This window comes from Diadema setosum, chromosome 10 (assembly GCF_964275005.1).
Source record: "Diadema setosum chromosome 10, eeDiaSeto1, whole genome shotgun sequence".
Taxonomy (NCBI): domain Eukaryota; kingdom Metazoa; phylum Echinodermata; class Echinoidea; order Diadematoida; family Diadematidae; genus Diadema; species Diadema setosum.
In genome coordinates, this window is record NC_092694.1 from 2,802,179 (window position 1) to 2,815,630 (window position 13,452).

Consider the following 13,452-nt stretch of genomic DNA (forward strand, 5'->3'; position numbering starts at 1 on the left):
CTTAAATATTTGATGAATTTCATTCGCCACTGCCAAGCTCAGCATAAATATTCATCAAACCGCGGAAAGAAAGCTACATAGCTTTCATTCAGCCATGCGGCAGATTCCATAGCCATGCGACTGATTCCATAGCCATGCGGCTGATTCCATAGCCATGCGGCTGATTCCATAGCCAGGCGGCTGATACCATAATAATAGTCCTACGACTGATATGTTATGAAATTATGCAGAATTTTTATTTGCCGCTCGCCACCCCATTCAATCGTACACATAACACTGGACTTTGGAATTTCTTTGTCCCAAATATAGAATTCCTGTTTCTGCCTTGAACGAAAACTCCTTCAGGATTATCAATCTTTACTACACGTGATATTAATAAACGAGATTCTCTATTCTCCGAAAACAAAAGGGGCCAAAATGGGGCAGAGGGCCAATATGGCACAACTAGAGTTCCCATAGCAGAACACACTCTAACGTGATTCAAAACTTGCCCAATAGTATCGATAGGGGGCACCAGCCAATTATTCTCGCCTGCCCAATCGCACGAAAACGCGTCTACTGCATCCGTATTAGGACACCAATATTTAGAATTAAACTTTGGTAATTTGAAATTAAAATCATCTGCGAACCTGTCAACAGTATGGGGCCCCCACAACTCATCCAAAAATTTAAAGAATTCAACAGAAACTCCCCAGTCATCGAAATCAATAATCCGACTAAGTGCATCTGCACAACGGTTCTCCTCTCTGGGAACCCAATGAACCTGGTCACCAGGTCGTCACCGTTGAAGACATCAAACAGGGGAGGGCGCACATCAAGAAGAAGGTTTTATGTCCTAGTCATAACCAGAACGGAGAAGAGCATTACTGTTCTGATGTCTGCCTTGATTGCCTGAAGATCATGTGTATGAGATGTCGAATATGTTATCAACAGCCAAATGAACACAAAGTCTTGAGCAACACCGAGTACAACGAAAAAAGATTACAAGAAATGAGTGGACTGAATGAACAAGGTAAAGTTTGTAAAGATGATTTAGAAACTTTCATAAAGAATGTAAATGAGAGAAAAGCAAACGCCATCGCACATATCGAAGAGAAAAAGAGAGAAATCAATAAGACTTACGACGAATATGTGAGGAAACTGACGATGAGGAAGGAGAAACTGATTCGACAACTTGAGGAACAGAAGACGCAGGCAGAACAAAAATTCAAGGATATATTGGATGATACAAAGACGCAGATTGCAAGAATCAAAGGTTCCTCTGAATTGGCAAACAAGAGTTTAAAGGCGCCGCTAGAGGGCGGCACAATTGCTATGCACCAGTCACTTTTTGACGAAATGAAGTATGCGATTGGAAAAGATAAACCAGATTTAACTGACGCCAGTTCTCTCGAAGCACGTGTAAAATGTATTCGATTTCAGTCAAATACAACAAACAATGAGCTAAATCTTGGCGAAATTCAGCCAGTAAAGTGGAAAAAGGTCGTGGAGAAAGAGCTTTATAAGAAGGATTGTATGAACAAAATGGTTGAAACACCTACAGGTCAGATCGCCGTAGGATCTCAATTAGGTGGGGTTTATTATTACACTCGTAACGGCGAGTTATCACCTACAAGTGATCATGAGGACATTGACATTCGAACCATGGGGTATCTCTCAGATGGTCGCTGCATCATTGTTGACAATTCAAACCAGATATCACTTTTTGCTGAAAACGGTAAAAAGTATGACGTACAATTTAACACTTTGACAGACAGTGAAGGTGGACATTGCGATGTTTCGGTAGACGGTGAAAATCGCATTTATGTGAGCTACAGGAAAGCTAAGCTGATCAAAGTTTTCACGAAGTCAGGTGGGAAGGCAGTACGTGAGATACCCTGCAAAGACTACAAACCTCAACATCACTTCCCATTGAAATCAAACAAGCAGCTTGTCATGAAAACCCATACAAACTCCGTGACAGTAATCGATCAGACCGGGGCAGTGAAGAGCACTGTCAGGGAGGATGTTAACACCTAATATGCCCATCCAGCAGTTTGTAGCGATGGTTCCATTTTGATAGCCTGGGTTAATCACAAAGAAAATCTCCTTAGCATCGATCATTACACTAGTGACCTGAAGCACAAGGAAACACTCGTTGACGGTCAGCGTATTGACATCCCTGAGCGAAAATGGTTCTGCCTTCAGCAATTCAAAACTACAGGGGACATTGCTTTCTGCACGCCCGACAAACTTTACATCTTTCAGAAATCAATAATGGAAGTGTGAGATACAATACATTTTTCACGATGAATATGATTTTCAATAACACACACACACACACACACACACACACACACGCACACAGACACACACACACACACACACACACACAAACAACCACACACAAAATCCTATGCTATTATGACTGGGTGTAGTGGTATGGGATGGTGAAGTAATGATGTACTTGAAAAAGAGCATTCCCATGAAAGAAGATGCTTCAACAATCAGAGGATGCAAAATACGATTAAAAAATGTAGAGATGCAGGCTATAGAGGGAGGCCTATAAGACGTCATATTTTAGGGCTCGAAAAAGACGGCCGCTATTCCGGAGCGAAAATCGGTGAAGTATATTAGTCAGTTTTAACTCGCGATTTCTCAGTGGCGCGAACATCTTTTAACAAGTCACATTAAAAATCTGCCTTAGGAGACATTTCATTCTGCTTTGACATCTTCTTTCATATGACTTTCTTGATTTTAATGTCTCGTTCACCATACTTTAACTCTTGATCCACTTCGAGAAAAAAACCCTAAACACTTTGCTGATTACCTCACGCCTTTTTAGTATAAATTATTAACAACTACTGCACTACCCTAACGCTAACTCAATGAATTTGAATCGCAATGACGAACCACGTTCACATCAATTTTTCTTCCATATTACTTTGTATGTTTACATTTTTGTCTCGATGCATTAACAATAGTTGTTAGTGTCTCGTTTAAAGTAGGGTTTTTTATGCATATTTTCATGGTTACTTGAATTGTCTTCATCGATAATATTTCCCTACTGCTGAGTAATAGTCGACAGTAAAATCAAACTCTGTGATAACTCGTTGCCTTGGTCAGTGGATGAGGGAGACAGAAATCTCCAGTGTAACCATGGTAACTCCTGGTTGCACCAATTTAGCACCTTCCAACTGGAGGCTATATCAAACAGTCACATAACGCTGAGCTCACAGGAGCTTGTTAGTTTAGTGAACTGGAAGGTTTGTTATCTAACTGCAACTCGATCATTAGGTTGCATTAAGGATGTTTAAGATTAAAAACAAAATAAAAAACATTCTTTATAACTGAAGTAATGCTCTAGTGTCAGCAAAAATATAGTACATGTATTAATTCTGTCAAGTCTCCTTTTACGCTCATGTGATCAATTACGAATATCGATATTAGATGTCATGATAATGATGGCAGCGTATGATGTATAATATTTGTTTGCTACTTATCAATGATGTCACTGTATACTTCTTTGTGCATTACTCATAAGTGAAATTAGTAGTGTTGGCGGTAGATGGCCGGTGAGGTCAACAATATTTTTTTAAAGAAATTCATTGGAATATAGTGTATAATGTAACGTTTTGTAATGTGCTGGCTGTTTTCTGTTTCCTACGAGAGAAAATATGTGATAGATTTTGTTTTCATTAATTTTGTAAACGCATCTTATGGTATTATGCGTTCTAAGAACTTATTATTATTATTATTATTATTATTATTATTATTATTATTATTATTATTATTATTATTGTTATTATTATTATTATTATTATTATTATTATCATTATTATTGTTATTATTATCGTTATTTCAATCTCTTGTGCTATTTGACATGCAAACAATAACAAAAAATATGAATGATGCTGATTTTTACGCCCGAATATTATGATTTTCAAGCATCAACGGAAGTCTTGCTAGAACTCTCTCATTTGTGTCCCCTCTGTAATGCTTTAGGAGAATAGAGTCAACAAGGAAATTCAAACCCTGTGGTAAATGTTTGTCTAAAATCGGATGGTCCAGGGAGATAGAAATATCCAGTCTAACTCCATGGTTGAAGCGATTTACAACCGTCAGCTGGAGGCTATATCAAACAGTCATATTGTGCAGAGCAGTTTGGCGAACAGTGAGGTTTGTTATATTGGGTAAATCTAACTCGATCATAAGGTTGTTAAGGTTGTTTTAGATTTAGACCATTCTTATATAACCGGCTTGATGTCCTAGCCCAATCACATAGGACATAATGTTATATTATATATGTTTTTGATGTGTTGAAATCTATGATATGATCACTTCGTCGAAATGATATAGGAGGTGCAGTACATGTAGGCTAAGACTATTATAAGATCAATGTCTTGTCGAGCGCAACAGCACCGTTTAATGCATGTATATTTGAGCCATCTCTCTAAAAAAAAAAAAATCGAGTGAAAATATTCACTCTTGAAGGAGTAAATACAAAATAGAGTGAATTTAGATTGAAATTGGATTGAATTTCGAGTGAAAATGTTCATTTTCACTCATTTTGGAGTGACCTCAGGGATCACTCGAAGATATTGGAGTGATCCCTGAGGTCACTCTAAAACGAGTTAAAAAAGAACATTTTTTTTTTTTTTTTTTTTTTTTTTTTAGAGAGAGATCGAGATCGAATGTAGATACGATAATGATGTCAGTGTTGTGATACTATTTCTGTGTTACTCATCTGCAACACCAGTGTATACTGTCTGTATGTTGCTCATCAATGATACCGCCAATGCTGGCAGTTTTGATAAGGTGAGTCAGGCCAACATTCTTTTTTTTTCCCATTCCGTCATTCCTTCTCAGACTTTGTGTGAGTATTTCAAGAGAAGAATTAAACGATGAGTAATTGGTAAATTATGTAGTATGTTACGTGACATTGTGAAATAAAGAACAAACCATGTCATTATAGTAGCTCTATGGGCATCACAGTTAGCAATGTCCAGGTTTCATTTGAAAATGTTGCATGTTGTTAGGTTTTGTAGCATGTTGGTTGTTTTCTATTTTCTACAGAAGTGGTCAATTATTTCAATCTCAGACACGATGTGAATGCAACTTTCCCTCTAAAGCATACCGGTACTATTGTAATTAGTAGGGAAAAAAAAGCCTTAGTTATATTTTCCAATGAGGCCATCAGCCAAGTTAAGCTATGCTTATGCTACAGGTTTCCTGCTTCTTTATTAAATCAAATATACTGCCTTATCTGTATCACATTATGCAACTAGAAATGTTTTACAAAGATTTTTATTATTGTTATTCATGTAGTATACACTGCACTTCTGTGTTGCTCCTCTGTCATTTGGTTATGTTTTGTTTAAATTTGTCACACTGATGTAATCCATTTTGATTTGATTTGGTTTGAGACGCAAAATAAATACGAACGAAAGAACGAAAGAACGAACGAATGAACGAGGTTGTGTCATCAACAATAATCATTAACAGAAAATATGAACAAAGTTTTCGGTAAAGAGGCGACATAACTGGTTGCGTTGCTATTAGCCTGCATAGACAGTTACCTTCTAAAAGAATATTGGACTCTTGTCCAAAATCCCCAAAGAGGACGTTGGTGAAATATAATGCCTGGCTAGTATTGCACTTTAACCTTGCTTAAGGGAAGATGGGTCTTCACTCCAAAATTACCGCAACTATAATGTGAGGAAAATGACTTGACCTATGTGCACTTACCTGCCGTCCAACTTTCCCTTTTCTTATAGTTTGTGCATGAAAAATAATCAGAAAGTTTTGTGGAGTGTTATCATTTAGTACATTGAACTTGAGACAACTTTTGTACTATACAATTTCTGTTGGTTGTTATCTTAGCAGCAGATGTGGATAATTTGATGTCAGGTTTTGCTGTTGTTGTTTCGATTGAATGTAAACCATGAATACTGAATAAAACCATTGATTTATGAATATTTCGGAAAGTTCGGAACAAAATTATCAATTAACATTCTTTGATGTGTAGAGTACACTTTATAAGAAAACTGACAACTATCCTAAGATCTAATGACATCTGTACTGTATAGTCAAAGAAAATATCAAAACCAAAAGGCCATTATTCCTTGACTTTTTATCATTGTTGGGGCCTACTAAGCAATACTTGCTAAGGGTGAAACAGTAAAAAGTACAAAAAGAAAAAGAGTTTTCAAGGAAATAATATGTAGTAAGATAAACGAGTACTCACTAAAAAAAATCGAGTGAAAATATTCACTCTTAAAGGATTGAATACAAAAAAGAGTGAATTTAGAATGAAATTGGAGTGAATTTTGAGTAAAAATGTTCATTTTCACTCGTTTTAGAGTGACCTCAGGAATCACTCTCAAAATTCACTCTTTTTTGTATTCACTGAAAAGAGTGAATATTTTCACTCGATTTTTTTAGAGAGTATACATACACACACACACACACACATATATATATATATATATATATATATATATATATATATATATATATATATATATATATATATATATATATATATATATATATATATATATATATATATATATATATATGTATATATATATATAGTGTGATGATGCTGATATTCCTACCCCACGCCTCTGTCATCTTAAGTGAAATTATAGTTGAGATTATTATAGCTGATATTCCCTTCCCCCAATATCACATGATCACTCACATCCCGCCACAAGACAACCACAAGACATCCAGGCAACGCAAACGTCTGCTTAGCAGGTAATCATATTATTTAGTTTATTTATGATATATGTTTGATAATTTTTATTGTATGATATGTTTGTATGCTATATATACTCACTATACACTCATTTTCAGTTATACATTGTTGAATATGTTGCAAAGTGCCAAAAAATATTGCCAAGTATGTCATGTAACTATTAACTCATGCTCAACTTATATTCAATATATTGTGTTTATGACTTCAGATTTGTTATGCTCAAAAACATATATTTCGTTTCACAAACAGACATTAAAGCTGAGGAAGACCACGGTCGAAAGCTTCACAACTCTGCCGGTTTCATGCGACATCTTCTGTTATCTACATTGTCTCAACTATATATATATATATATATATATATATATATATATATATATATATATATATATATATATGTGGAGCCCCACAGAATTGCCCCCCCCTATTTTTTTGTGTTACTGTATTGTACCTCTCTACCCTAATGGCAATTGGCCATGAAGGTAAATAGCTATTTGTCCCTCAAAGTGAGATGCTGCCCCTCCCAATTTGGAGAGTGGCCCAGCCCCTTTCTTGGAAGAGAGATAAGAAAAGCCCAACCAGCTTGGATGTTGGCTTGGTTCTTCACTCTGTTGTACCACGCATCCAAGCTTGACACATTGTCTTATCTTCTCTTGTCTATTCAGGTAAAAAATACCTTTTTCATACTTTTAATAGTTATTCTCTCAGAATGATTATTGAACCAAACACGTTTTGAGAAATATAATGAGAGCTATCACCGTACGAGATGCTTTTGTGAACAGAAATGCAATTATTATATGTTTTGTAAGAAACTTGAGTGAATGAAAAGCTCCATGTCACTCTCCATCTAAGTTTTCTGGAAGTGGTAAAACAAGAATGTTCCATCTCAACCAAGATTATATGTCATAATATTCATCTGGCAAGAAAACTACGATGAGACGTAATGTTTTATAATATATACTTTTAATATATTTACTTATTGATTGTGTATGTGTGACATGATAGATAATTGTATGATGTCAGACACATGTGAGTTGATGAATGAGTCGAGAATGTATAAAGGCAATGTACTATGTATATAGTGTGTGATCCAAAATAGTTTCATACACGTTGGGTCATAAGCAGTGCTGTTACGCATGCAGCACTATAATTGTATATACCTTCCTTGGGTATGAACACACCCAGCACAGGGTAGTACATAGAGTATTGAAGGAGTGTAATGAAAAGAGTGCCAACGCACCCCCATGATTCACACTAGAACAAAGAACTGACCAGAAAGCTTCAGGGGTGAGAAACAATGCTGATAAGAGACTTTATGAGAACTTCTCCAAGTAAGAGATTAGTCTCACAATCTAGACCCACTGGGAGTATTTCTATATGTGCAAACGTTATGGTGATATAACATTGATGTGACTTACAGCTTTGAGGATGCATTTGGAGTTACAGTATGTTACCTGTTCATCTTTAAATGATTAGAAATGTAAATATAGTGTATTACAGGGTGAACCCAATGGCTAGGGAATTTTCAGCAAACAGGGTCTGAACATAGACTAGTGTAACTGCCTGCTTTAGTTCTCTCTCCCCTCTTTTGCTTTGTCTCTCTCTCTCTCTCTCTAACTCTGTCCCTCTACTCCATTCATTGAGAAAGCGTTGGTGCTGAACAGTCAGCCAGTCTCTTTGTTTTAGTTTGAGCTTTATGAGGAGATTTCCTCACTCTTCCCCTCACCTGAAAGAGAAGAGACTGCATGATGTAGTGTATTACCAGTCTTGAATAAAAGTAGCTGTTTGAGATGCTGTGTTCAGTGTTGAGGCAGGAAGTTTGGGCAGTCTGTGATTTGTTTAGTTCTAGGATTAAGCCCCTACCAGAGTGTGGGAATGCTGTAGTGTTGTAGTTGGTTACATTGTGTATGTCTAGTTTATTGTCACCTTGTAGTGCTTGTATATATAAATGCTATAGTGAATAGCGTATGTCTGGCCTCAGAAGGGCAAGGTTAATATATATTTTATTTAAAGTCATGAGAGTTAGAAGTAATGGCAAGGTACAGTTTATACCTTCAGCGTTTAGTCATGTTATGCGAAGTTATGATAGCTTCTAGAATACATGAAGAAATGCATTTGCAGAGCAAATGATTATGTGTTAATAATGAAGACTGAGAGTGAAATATTATTATTTCAAGGGTCTTGTGCGCACAAATGACCTGCAGTCTTAGAGATTAAAGATAGTAAATCATTGAGTAGAAATTATAGGGATGATAATGCTAACATTCTTGTAGTTATATTCATTGAGTTGCTGAAAGTAAAAAGAGAGTTAAAGATCGAAAGAAGAATATGTTTTAGTATATTATTTCATGACAATTTAGTCATGGTAAAATATATGTTAGATGTCAGGTTTACTCATGCAAGATAACAAGGTTATTTTGAAGGTATGAATATGATGGCTGATTAGCTACAGACTTTACATTTGTATTTTGTGAATTTAATATTAATTTGGTTATGTTTGTTTTTAAAGGCAAAAGGATTACAAAGGTAATCTGAGAGTTAAGAATGAGTTTTGGTTGATTAGTTTCAAGAATTATGAAAAGTTCATTCCAAGGAATGATAGACTGATATATCGGAGGATTGTTAGATATGTTAATAGTGTTTTAAAGAATGAAGTGTTTCGGGTTATAAGGAGTGGTTATTGTTACTGTTGTCGTTATTATGGTATAATCGATACAATTCGTATCATGAAGCGTTACAAGTTATGATGAGACGTTCATCAGTACATTTTATAGTGTTTGTTATGTAAATATTCATTTGTAAATATACATTTTCCATTTCGATATTTGATTATTAGTTGTTGAAGTAGAGATATAGAATAAAATGACTCTGTTGTACCACGCATCCAAGCTTGACACAGTGTCTTATCTTCTCTTGTCTATTCAGACACGCCCCCCTCCCCGGGCGGGCGCTACATATATATATATATATATATATATATATATATATATATATATAGAAGAAAAAGTCTCAAGTACGCCATGGATCCAACGATTACAAAAATTTTTTATTACAAAATTTTCGGTCTGCCTCAGACCTTCGTCAGTGCAAAGACAATGATGGACAATGATAAACATGAATCATAACAACAATGCTATGCGCGTCATGCGCGTAGTGCGTTGCCCTGGAGCTGCGTTGTCAAGGAGAGCGCTGATACGTATAGGGGTATGGTAGAAAGTGAAATCTCAATGAAGACTGAACTCAGACTCAACAAAAGTTTCAAGTGCTTGTTTGAATCATATGCTATATATACTCTTTATAAAAATACATTGCTATATATACGTCCTTGTAATAATAGATTCTATTTTTTTCGTATATAGATAAACATCGAAGAAAAGACGCATATAAAGCATTGATTACAAATGGAGAAAAAATTAAAAGGAATGAGCTAATAATACAACTAGTTATTAGAGCATCTATTTACTGTAAAAATAAAAATTATATATATATATATAATATATATATATATATATATATATATATATATATATATATAATATGGATAATCAAGACATCATATTAAAAAAAATAGTGTGCAATACAGATATAATAAAATCTCAACATTAACTCAATTAAAATCTCAATGAAGACTAAACTCAAACTCAACAGTTCCGAGCGTATGTGTATATTATATGCATGCCAATGTATGCTATATATACTATATATAAATACATTACTTTATGTATACATCCATGTAATATTTGACTTTTGTGACTCCATTTTTTCGTAGATAAACATCGAAAAAAAACATGTAAAGACGCATATCAAGCATCAATCAAGCATCAATTACAAATGGAGAAAAAAAATCAAGAAAATAAGCTCATAATAATCATAACCAAATATCGAAGCATGTGTTTACTGTAATGATGAGAATATGATAAATTTGCGGCTAATCAAAACATCATATTTAACATAAAAGGTAAGTGGTCAATGCGAAATATAATAAAATCTTAACATTACCTTTTGTAAATAATGAAAAATATGCATATAATATAGGTCTAGTCTCAGATTCTTAGAGATTCATTTCTTCACTTCTTGTAGAAAGAGAAACTGCTTAACCATCCAAGGTCCTTGTTGAGTCCTGTTTCAAAAGACCTGGTTTGGATGATGAATTTCATTTCAGCTAATTTTCTGGCTTCTCTGTCTTTGAAATTAGTGCCGATGATACAGAATTGCAGATCCCGAATTGAGTGGTTGCCTGAGTTGAAATGTTCGGCAACTGGTAGTGATGACTTGTGCTGAATTGAATTTCTGTGATTGTTGAAACGAAGTCTGAACTTAGTACCTGTTTCCCCGATATACTTCGCGTTAGGGCATTTTGAGCATGAGATGCAGTAAACCACATTTGGGGTGTCACATGTGGCGTGAGGGGTAGAGACAGAGAAGCCAGGAGTTAGATCTACTTTTTTAGAGGTGAGCATATGGGCACAGATTTGGCAACGGCTTTTGCCACATGGGCGGTTAGCTTTCTGTTTTTGTTTCTTTGAGATTGAGCTCTTTACCAATAATTCTCGTAGGTTTTTCGGTTGTTTTTGAGCGTTGATGGGGTGGTTCGAGAACGTGGCAGGGAGAGATTTGTCAAGAGATAGGTATTTCCACTCCTTGTTGATTTCGTTAATCAACGCTTTTGTGGAGGGATGATACGTGGTTACAAGAGGTAGCCTGTCAGATGGTTTAGCAGTTTCGCTTTTACTCTTGAGTAACTCTGCACGCTTTTTTGATTTAGCTCTTTCTAGACTGCGGTTTATCATGTGGATAGGATATCTTCTTTGTAAGAAGAAGCCTCCAAGTGTGATCGCTTGTTTGTGAAATTCCTCGTCATCTGAGATGATTCTCCGGTATCTCAGAAACTGACTGTACACGACCGCTTCTTTGCAGTGTTTTGGATGGAAGCTTTCATGGCGAAGATAGGTGTGTTTGTCAGTGGGCTTGTGATACACACTTGTCGAAATCTTGTTTCCGTCAGATATTTTGATTTTAACATCAAGGAAGGCAACCTCTGACTTTGACTTTGACATAGTGAATTGGATGCTTCGGTTGACTTTTCCGAAGTCTTCGACAAACTTCATGAGCGACTCGTCTGAGTCTGTCCAAATTATGAAAATATCGTCGATGTATCTCAGATAGAGTAGAGGCTTCTTCTCACATTTGGATAGGAAACTTTGTTCTAGCTCACAAATGAATATGTTTGCATACGAAGGGGCCATTTTCGTGCCCATTGCAGTGCCATTGGTTTGGAGATAGAATTTGTCGTCAAACGTGAAGAAATTGTGCTTGAGAATGAACTCTGTTAACCTAGCAAGATCAGTTACAAGAGATGCTTCTACGTCTTGCTTAGTAAGAAAATCTGACATGGCCTTGATTCCGTCTTCATGACCTATGTTAGTGTACAGAGAAGTGACATCCATCGTGACTAGAGTAAATGACTCGGGGAGTTTATCCTTAATGGACTCTATCTTGTTGAGAAAGTCAGTGGTGTCTTTGATGAAGCTGGGAATCGAGGGCAAGTATTTTTGTAGAGTTCTATCTACGTAAGCTGACATCATTTCTGTTAGAGAACCACAGTTTGATATTATGGGTCGGCCTGGTGGGATGATGTTATGTGATTTAGATACGTCGATTACCTGGTCACTGGAGATCTCGCCTTCTGGTTGTTCGAGGTGTGAGGCTACTTTCGCTTGTAGTTTGTGGATCTTCGGTAGAAGGTAGAGACGACTGGTTCTGGGATCGGTGGGGAGAAGGTTCCTGCTTTCAGTTTTCGGGATCGCCGATAGTGATGACAGGACTTCCTCTGCCTCTTTGGTGAATTGCTGAGAGGGATCCAAACCAGGTCTTTTGAAACAGGACTCAACAAGGACCTTGGATGGTTAAGCAGTTTCTCTTTCTACAAGAAGTGAAGAAATGAATCTCTAAGAATCTGAGACTAGACCTATATTATATGCATATTTTTCATTATTTACAAAAGGTAATGTTAAGATTTTATTATATTTCGCATTGACCACTTACCTTTTATGTTAAATATGATGTTTTGATTAGCCGCAAATTTATCATATTCTCATCATTACAGTAAACAGATGCTTCGATATTTGGTTATGATTATTATGAGCTTATTTTTTCATTTTTTTTCTCCATTTGTAATTGATGCTTGATTGATGCTTGATATGCGTCTTTACATGTTTTTTTTTCGATGTTTATCTACGAAAAAATGGAGTCACAAAAGTCAAATATTACATGGATGTATACATAAAGTAATGTATTTATATATAGTATATATAGCATACATTGGCATGCATATAATATACACATACGCTCGGAACTGTTGAGTTTGAGTTTAGTCTTCATTGAGATTTTAATTGAGTTAATGTTGAGATTTTATTATATTTGTATTGAACACTATTTTTTTAATATGATGTCTTGATTATCCGTATTATATATATATATATATATATATATATATATATATATATATATAATTTTTATTTTTACAGTAAATAGATGCTCTAATAACTAGTTGTATTATTAGCTCATTCCTTTTAATTTTTTCTCCATTTGTAATCAATGCTTTATATGCGTCTTTTCTTCGATGTTTATCTATATACGAAAAAAATAGAATCTATTATTACAAGGACGTATACATAGCAATGTATTCTTATAAAGAGTATATAATATAGCAT

The 13,452-nt window shown here is 35.4% G+C and overlaps 1 pseudogene; it reads left to right on the top strand.

Annotated features, from left to right (window-relative positions):
- The first annotated feature begins 417 nt into the window (after positions 1–417).
- On the top strand, positions 418–2,268 carry LOC140234405 (uncharacterized; annotated as a pseudogene).
- The last annotated feature ends 11,184 nt before the right edge of the window (positions 2,269–13,452 follow it).